Genomic DNA, 10,061 nt, shown 5'->3' on the forward strand with positions numbered 1-10,061 from the left:
CCATATCACTGAGCAAATCCGGCTGAAATACAGCGCTGTGGTTCTCCCAAGCCCTGTAACTAACAGGGAGAGGCTTGAATATGCTGTGATGGAAAGACGGGGAAAAGCTGCAGACACATTCCCAGACCCAGGACTGAGATCAGGATGTCATTTTTAATCTGGCACATACAAAGTCAGCCATCTTTGGCAACCCAGCAGCATTGCCACATGAATAATATAATCTCAGGCCAGAGATTGGAGCACCCACTCTGGAGTGGAATAGGAGCTTCCACAGCCAGAACTGTGGAAGGCATTTCAGCAGCGGGCACTAGAATTGTGCTGTCCCTCATTGCAAGCCTAGAAGTGGAGGAGAAATGCTACAGCAGCAGTTTCTCCAGAGAGGTGAGACTTGCAGCTAGGGACAGCTTGGAAACCTGGAACCAGTCTGTGCGTGCCATTGCTGGGCACCCTCAGCCTGCTCCCCTGGGATTGTGGTGTAGTAGAGCCCTCTGTGCTCCATCCCCGGGCAGAAATCCAGGTATTTGTAGCACCCACTTCCCTGGGCCAGCAGTGTAAGCTGCCTCACTCTCCATGGACATAGATCATGGTGAATTGGGGCTCTCTCTGCTCCACACCCGGGCATTCAGAGCATCTTCTCACCTAGATCAGCAGCTTGACCCACCCTATCCTTCCTGGGCCAAGTTCCTGGTGCAGGGACACCCTCTCTGCTTCATGCTTAGGCAGATCTCTAGGCATTTGAAGCATCTTGTCTATTCAGCAGCCTGAGCTACCCAACCCTTCCTGGATATAGATCATGGTGCACCAAGCTTTCTCTGATGTATGCCCACGCAGATCTCCAGGTATTCAGAGCACCTGCTTGCCCGGCCTGTTAGTCTGAGTCACCAGCCCCTCCTGTGCAGGCATCTTGGTATAGTGGGGGCTCTCTCTGCTCTGTGCTCAAACAGATCTCCAAGCATCTGGAGCACCCACTTTCCCAGATTAGGAGTTTAGGCCATCTCCCATCCCCATGCAGAGAACTTGAAGAGCTAAGTAGGCTTCCCAGCTTCATGCCTAGGACACCTCTGGGTATTTGGTGGCTGCCCACTGGATTCTCCCTTGGCACTGATGCTCATGCCTGCCATCAGGAATCTGTAGGTGGACCCCCCAGTCCAGCCCTGCCCATTGTGGCCCCCACCCACCAGTGGCTGAACATGGACCTCAGACCACTGTGCCTTCCATGAATCAGCCCATTGCCTGAGGAAATAGCTTCTGCTGTTTCAAACAAGTAACAAGTAATGTGATCTGTTGTAAACAAGGATCACGTACATACCCAGCCATGATGGCCACAGATTACTTACTTATAAGTACCATCTACTGACTTGTAGGTGAAGCAGCATAGCCCAATATAAAACTTGCTAAAAAAAAAAAAAAGTGCTCAGGGCTATAGAAGCAAAGCCAAAAGACTATATCCAGCATTCCCTATAGTCACAGTCCTTAGGGAGTGGGGGAAAAGAAAAAGGAAGGGAAAAATTAATATTATAGAGAAAGAAAGAAAAAAAATCTACCTATAAAAAAAAAGCTACAAAAATTAGAAGTGAAAGTCTCTCCAGATGATAAGGAACCAGCACAGGAATTCTGGCACCATGAAAAATCTGAATGTGGAGACAACACAAAAAGATCACATTAATTGGTCCAGCAAGGGTCCCTAACCAAAATGGAAATTCAGAAACTACAGATAAAGAATTCAAAGCATGGATTGCAAGGAAGGTCTATGAGATCCAAGACAAAGTTGAATATCAACACGAAGAAACTTCTAAGCAATCCAGGAAATGAAGAAAGAGACATCTTAAAAATAAATCATGCAGAGCTTCTGGAATTGAAAAATTCAATGAATTTTGAAATACAATTGAAAGCTTTAGCAATAGACTGAATCAATCAGAGGAAAGAATTTCAGAGCTTGAAAATCAGGCTTTCAAACTAAACCAGTTAGACAAAAAAAAAAAAAAAAAAAAAGAATTAAAACAACCAAAGTCTTCAAGATATATGGTGTTATGTAAAGCAACCAAAGCTTTGAATTACTGGCATTTCTGAGAAAGAAGGAGGAAAAGTAAACAACTTGGAAAACATATTGAGGGAATAATTCAAAAAAAAATTTCTAATCTTGTTAAAGAGGTAGACATCCAGGTACAAGAAATTTAGAGAACACCTGGGAGATACTATACAAAACTAATACCACCAGGGCATATAGTCACCAGACTGTCCAAGGTCAATGCTAAAGAAAAGATCTCGAAGGCAGCTAGAGAAATAAGTCAGATCATGTGCAAAGGAAACCCCATCAGGCTAACAGTGGACTTCTCAGCAGAAATTTACAAGCCAGAAGACATTAGGGGCCTATTTTTAACATTCTTAAAGAAAATAAATTTCAACCAAAAATTTCATATCTTGTGGTGTTCCAAGATGGCCGAATAGGAACAGCTCCGGTGTACAGCTCCCAGCGGAACTAATGCAGAAGACGGGTGATTTCTGCATTTCCAACTGAGGTACCTGGTTCATCTCATTGGGAATGGTTGAATAGTGGGTACAGCCCACAGAGGGTGAGCCGAAGCAGGGTGGGGCGTCACCTCAGCCAGGAAATGCAAGGGGTTGGGGGATTTCACTTTCCTAGCCAAGGGAAGCTGGGACAGACTACTTGGAAAAATGGGACACTCCTGCTCAAATACGGTGCTGTTCCCAAGGTCTTAGCAAACAGCAGACAAGGTGATTCTGTCCTGTGCCTGGTTTGGTGGCTCCCATGCCCATGGAGCCTTACTCACTGCTAGTGCAGTAGTTAGAGATCCATCAGCAAGATGGCAGTCCTTAGAGACCTACAAAGAGACCTAGAAACCCACACAATAATAATGGGAGACTCTAACACCCCACTGTCAGTATTAGACAGATCAAGAGAGAAGGTTAACAAGGATATCCAGGACCTGAACTCAGCTCTGCAGCAAGCAGATCTAATAGGCATCTACAGAACTCTCCACCCCAAATCAACAGAATATACATTCTTCTCCATACCACATGGCACTTATTCTAAAATTGACCACATAATTGGAAGTAAAGCACTCCTCAGCAAATGTAAAAGAACAGAAATCACAAGAAATTGTCTCTCAGACCACAGTGCAATCAAATTAGAACTCACGATTAAGAAACTCACTCAAAACCGCACAACCACATGGAAACTGAAGAACTTACTCCTTAATGACTACTGGGTAAATAACGAAATGAAGGCAGAAATAAAGATGTTCTTTGAAACCAATTAGAACAAAGACACAACATACCAGAATCCCTGGGACACATTTAAAGCAGTGTGTAGAGGGAAATTTATAGCACCAACTGCCCACAAGAGAAAGCAGGAAAGATCTAAAATCGACACTCTAACATCACAATGAAAAGAACAAGAGAAGCAAGAGCAAACAAATTCAAAAGCTAGCAGAAGGCAAGAAATAACTAAGGTCAGAGCAGAACTGCAGGAGATAGAGACACAAAAGACCCTTAAAAAAAATCAATGCATCCAGGAGTTAGTTTTTTGAAAAGATAAACAAAATTGATGGATAGCTAGCAAGACTAATAAAGAAAAAAAGAAGAATCAAAGAGACGCAATAAAAAATAATAAAGGGGATATCACCACTGATCCCTCACAAGTACAAATTACCATCAGTGAATACTAGAAACACCTACGCAAATACACTAGAAAATCTAGAAGAATTGGATAAATTCCTGGACACATACACCCTCCCAAGGCTAAACCAGGAAGAAGTTGAATCTCTGAATAGACCAATAACAGGCTCTGAAATTTAGGCAATAATTAATAGCCTACCAACCAAAACAAGTCCAGGGTCAGATGGATTCACAGCTGAATTCTACCAGACGTACAAAGAGGAGCTGGTACCATTCCTTCTGAAACTATCTCAATCAATAGAAAAAGAGGGAAACCTCCCTAACTCATTTTATGAGGCCAACATCATCCTAATACCAAAGCCTGGCAGAGACACAAAGAAAAATGAGAATTTTAGACCAATATCCCTGATGAACATCAATGCAAAAATCCTCAATAAAATACTGGCAAACTGAATCTAGCAGCACATCAAAAAACTTATCTACTATGATCAAGTCAGCTTCATCCCTGGGATGCAAGGCTGGTTCAACATACACAAATCAATAAACGCAATCCACATAAACAGAACCAACGACAAATACCACATGATTATCTCAGTAGATGCAGAAAAGGCCTTCGACAAAATTCAACAGCCCTTCATGCTAAAAACTCAATAAACTAGTTGTTGATGGAATGTATCTCAAAATAATAAGAGCTATTTATGACAAACCCACAGCCAGTATCATGCTGAATGGGCAAAAACTGGAAGCATTCCCTTTGAAAACTGGCACAAGAAAAAGATGCCTTCTCTCACCACTCCTATTCAACATAGTGTTGGAAGTTCTGGCCAAGGCAATCAGGCAAGAGAAAGAAATAAAGGGTATTCAATTAGGAAATGAGGAAGTCAAATTGTCCCTGCTTGCACATGATATGACTGTATATTTAGAAAACCCCATCATCTCAGCCCAAAATCTCCTTAAGCTGATAAACAATTTCAGCAAAGTCTCAGGATATAAAATCAATGTGCAAAAATCACAAGCTTTCCTATACACCATGAACAGACAGAGAGCCAAATCATGAGTGAACTCCCATTCACAATTGCTTCAAAGAGAATAAAATACCTAGGAATCCAACTTACAAGGGATGTGAAGGATCTCTTCGAGGAGAACTACAAACCACTGCTCAAGGAAATAAAAGCGGACACAAACAAATGGAAGAATATTCCGTGCTCCTGGATAGGAAGAATCAATATTGTGAAAATGGCCATACTGCCCACAGTAATTTATATATTCAATGCCATCTCCATCAAGCTACCAATGACTTTCTTCACAGAATTGGAAAAAACTGCTTTAAAGTTCATATGGAACCAAAAAAGAATCCACATTGCCAAGACATGCTAAGCAAAAAGAACAAAGCTGGAGGCATCACACTACCTGACTTCAAACTATACTACAAGGCTACAGTAACCAAAACAGCATGGTACTGGTACCAAAGCAGATATATAGACCAATGGAATAGGACAGAGGCCTCAGAAATAACACCACGCATCTACAGCCATGTGATCTTTGACAAACCTGACAAAAACAAGAAATGGGGAAAGGATTCCCTATTTAATAAATGGTGCTGGGAAGACTGACTAGCCATATGTAGAAAGGTGAAACTGGATCCCTTCCTTACACCTTATACAAAAATTAATTAAAGATGGGTTAAAGACTTAAATGTTAGAGTTAAAACCATAAAAACCCTAGAAGAAAACCTAGGCAATACCATTCACGACATAGGCATGGGCAAGGACTTCATGACTAAAACACCAAAAGCAATGGCAACAAAAGCCAAAATAGACAAATGGGATCTAATAAAACTAAAGAGCTTCTGCACAGCAAAAGAAACCACCATTAGAGTGAACAGACAACCTACAGAATGGGAGAAAATTTTTGTAATCTACCCATCTGACAAAGGGCTAATATCCAGAATCTACAAAGAACTCAAATAAATTTACAAGAAAAAAAGAACCCCATCAAAAGTGGGCAAAGGACGTGAACAGACACTTCTCAAAAGAAGACATCTATGCAACCAACAGACACGTGAAAAAATGCTCATCATCACTGGTCATCAGATAAATGCAAATCAAAAGCACAATGAGATACCATCTCATGCCAGTTAGAATGGGAATCATTAAAAAGTCAGGAAACAACAGATGCTGGAGAGGATGTGGAGAAATAGGAATGCTTTTACACTGTTGGTGGGAGTGTAAATTAGTTCAACCGTTGTGGAAGACAGTGTGGCAATTCCTCAAGGATCTAGAACTAGAATTATCATTTGACCCAGCAATCCCATTACTGGGTATGTACCCAAAGGCTTATAAATCATGCTACTATAAAGACATGCACACATATGTTTATTGCAGCACTATTCACAATAGCAAAGACTTGGAACCAACCCACATGTCCATCAATGATAGACTGGATTAATAGAATGTGGCACATATACACCATGAAGTACTGTGCAGCCATAAAAAATAAGTTCATGTCCTTTGCAGGGACATGGATGAAGCTGGAAACCATAATTCTTAGCAAAGTATCACAAGGACAGTAAACCAAACACCACATGTTCTCAGTCATAGGTGGGAATTGAACAATGAAATCACTTGGACACAGGGCAGGGAGCATCACACACCGAGGCCTGTCAGGGTGGGTGACTGGGGGAGACACAGCATTAGGAGAAATACCTAATGTATGGTTGTAGCAAACCAACATGGCTCATGTATACCTATGTATCAAACATGCACATTGTGGACATGTACCCTAGAACTTAAAGTACAAAAAAAATTTCATATCTCATCAAACTAAGCTGTATAAGCAAAGGAAAAATAATGTCTTTTCCAGATAAGCAAGTGCTTAGGGAATTTGCTACCACTAGACCACCCTTACAAGATATCCATAAGGGAGTTCCATGCAACAAATATGGAAACAAAAGAATGATACCTGCTACCACGAAAACATACTCAAGTACATGGCCCACAGATCCTATAAAGCAACTACACAATCAAACTATAAAGCAACCAGATAACAACTTCATGATAGAATCAAATCCTCACATATCAATATTAAACTTGAGGGTAAATGGTCTCAACAGCCCACTTAAAAGGTACAGAATGGTGAGTTGGGTAAGAAAACAAGACCAATACATCTACTTTCTCCAAGAGACCCATCTTGCATGTAACAATATGCATAGGCTCAAAGTAAAGTGTTGGAGAAACATCTACCATGCAAACAGAAAACAAAAAAAGAGCAGGAATCACTATTCTTATATCAGATAAAACAGACTTTAAACCAACTACAGTAAGGTTTAAAGGACAAAGAAGGGCATTATATAATGATAAAGGGTACAATTTAACAAGAACACATAACTATCCTAATACACACCCAACATTGGATCCCAGATTTATAATACAAGTACTTCTAGACCTACAAAGAGACTTAAGACAGCTATACAGTAATAGTGGAGCACTTTAATACCACACTGACAGCATTAGACAGATTACTGAGGCAGAAAACTAACAAAGAAATTCTGAACTTAACACTTGACCAATTGGACCTAATAGACATCTACAGAGTACTCCACCCATCAACCAAGAAATATTCATTCTTCTCATCTGCACACAGAACATACTCCAAAGTTGACCACACACTTTGCCATAAAACGAGTCTCAATGAATTTTAAAAAATTGAAATCATGCCAACCATACTCTTCAATTACAATAGAATAAAAATATAAAGTAACACACAGAAGCTCTCTCAAAACCATACAATTACAAGGAAATTAAACAACTTTCTTCTGAATAACTTTTAGGTAAACAATAAAATTAAGGTAGAAATCAAAAAATTATTTGAAATAAATGAAAATAGGTACACAACATACCAAATTCCCTGGTATGTAGCAAAAGAAATGTTAAAAGGAAAGGTTATGTTAGATGCCTACCTCAAAAAGTTAGAAAGATCTCAAATTAACAATCTAATATCATACCTAGAGGAACTAGAAAAACAAGAACAAAGTAACCCCAATGGTAGGACTAGAAAAGAAATAACTAAAATCAGAGAAAAGAATGAAATTGCAGAATATAATGTAATTGAGACTCCAAAATCCATACAAAAATAAAAAAAAATCAAAACGTGGTTTTTTGAAAGAATAAACAAGATTGATTAACAACTAGCTAGATTAACAAAGAAAGAAGATCCAAATGAGCACAATCAGAAAAAAGGGTGGCATTACAACCGATCCCACAGAAATACAAAATATTTTCAGAAATGATTATGATCATCTCTATGTATGCAAACTATATATAGAGGAAATAGATAAATTACTTAAGAACACATTATTTCCCAATATTGAGTCAGGAAGAAATTGAAACCCTGAACAAAACAATATTGAGTTCCAAAGCTGAATCAGTAATAAAAATCCTACCAACAACCAAAACAAAAGCTCCAGACCAAATGGATTTACAGCCAAATTCTACCAGACAAACAAAAAACTGGTGCCAGTTCTGCTGAAACTATTCCAAAACATTGAGGAGGAGAGGCTCCTCCCTAACTCATTCTAAAAAGCCAGCATCATAGATGTCAAAACCTTGCAAAGACACAACAAAAAGAGAAAACCGCAGGCCAATATCCCTGATGAACATAGTCATACAAATTCTCAACAAAACATTAGCAGACCGAATCCAAAATCATGTCAAAAAGTTAATTCACCATGATCAAGTAGGCTTCATTGCCTAAAGATGGCAACAATAGAAAATGGGGACTACTAGATGGGGGAAGGAGGGAGAGGGAAAGTGTTGAAATACTAACTATTGTGACTATTCTCAGTACCTAGGTGATGGGATCATTTGTATTCCAAACCTCAGCGTCACACAATATTCCCAGGTAGCAAACCTGCATCTATACCCCCATGAATTTAAAATAAGCGTTGAAAACAAAGGGCAGGAAAAATGTTTTATTATTTTCTTTTAATCAGCAATATTGAGAATAGTGGATTAGTTCCTAGCATGCTCTACAGTGAACAATGAGATGTGTGTGTGTGTGATTATGATCTCAATATACTAGATGTGTGTTTTTTCTTGAGATGGGGTCTCGCTCTGTCACCCAGGCTGGAGTGCAGTGGCGTGATCTTGGCTCACTGCGACCTTCAATTCCCAGCTTCAAGCAATTCTCCTGTCTCAGCCTCCTGAGTAGCTGGGATTACAAGCATGCGCCACCATGTCCAGCTAATTTTTGTATTTTTAGAAGAGATGGGGTTTCACCATGTTGGCCAGGATGGTCTCGATCTCCTGATCTTGTGATCTGTCCGCCTTGGCCTCCCAAAGTGCTGGGATTACAGGTGTGAGCCACTGCACCCGGCCAGATGTGTTTTTATACATTGTTGTTGTTATTCTAATTGGTATGCACATCATCTCACATTTAGCCAATGGGATTCTTTTTAAATCATCCCGAGTCCTTCTGACATGACCTTAGTAATCTTTGTTCATGTCCTTGCTATTTAGAATGTAAAAATATTTTAGAGTTAACACGTACATTTCTGGCCCCAGATCTAGAATCACCCATTTCCCCAAAGAGGCCTGGTTTATTTTAGTGAGAAATGACATTTAGAGAACATTATCTAGTTATGAAGGAGCTCAGTGCTACTGGGTTGATTATTGTCTCTAGGCCTTTTTAATGAGAAGACCTAGGAAATGCATTTTTAAAAAGAAAGTACATGATGATGTCATAATAATATTTCCAATCCAAATTTAGAGATTGCATTTAATTTCATTTTGGTTTAATTTTATTTTATAATTGTGTAAAACTTACATGGTTCAAAATCAAATTAAGAAACAAGGAATATGTAGAGAAGTTTATCTTCTATTTCTCTGCCTCCATCCTGTTTTTTGCTCCCAATTTGTTTACAGGCATACCTTGTTTTATTGTACTTCACTTTATTGTGTTTCACTTTATTGTGGGTTTTTTTTTTTTTTTTTTGCAAATTAAAAGTTTGAAGCAATCGTGGGGTGAGCAAGTCTATTGGCACCATTTTTCCAACAGTGTATGCTCACTTGTGTCTCTGTGTCACATTTAGTAAGTTTTATGATATTTCAGATTTATTCATTATTATTGTATCTGTTGTGGTGATCTGTGATCTTTGATGTCACTATTATGTTTTTGGGGGGTGCCATGAACCATGCTCATATAAGGTAACAAACTTGATCAATAAATGTATGTGTTCTGGCTGCTTCATTATCCAGCCATTCCTTCATCTCTCTTTCTCTCTTCAGTCCTCCCTATTCCTTAAGACATAATTAGGCTAATTAGTAACCGTACAGTGGCCTCTTAAGTGTTCAAGTGAAAAGAAGAATCACATGTCTCTCCACTTACATCAAAAGCCAAAGATGATTAAGTTTGATAAGGAAGGC

The sequence above is a fragment of the Trachypithecus francoisi genome, unplaced genomic scaffold, assembly GCF_009764315.1.
Source record: "Trachypithecus francoisi isolate TF-2019V2 unplaced genomic scaffold, Tfra_2.0 Lachesis_group8, whole genome shotgun sequence".
NCBI lineage: Eukaryota > Metazoa > Chordata > Mammalia > Primates > Cercopithecidae > Trachypithecus > Trachypithecus francoisi.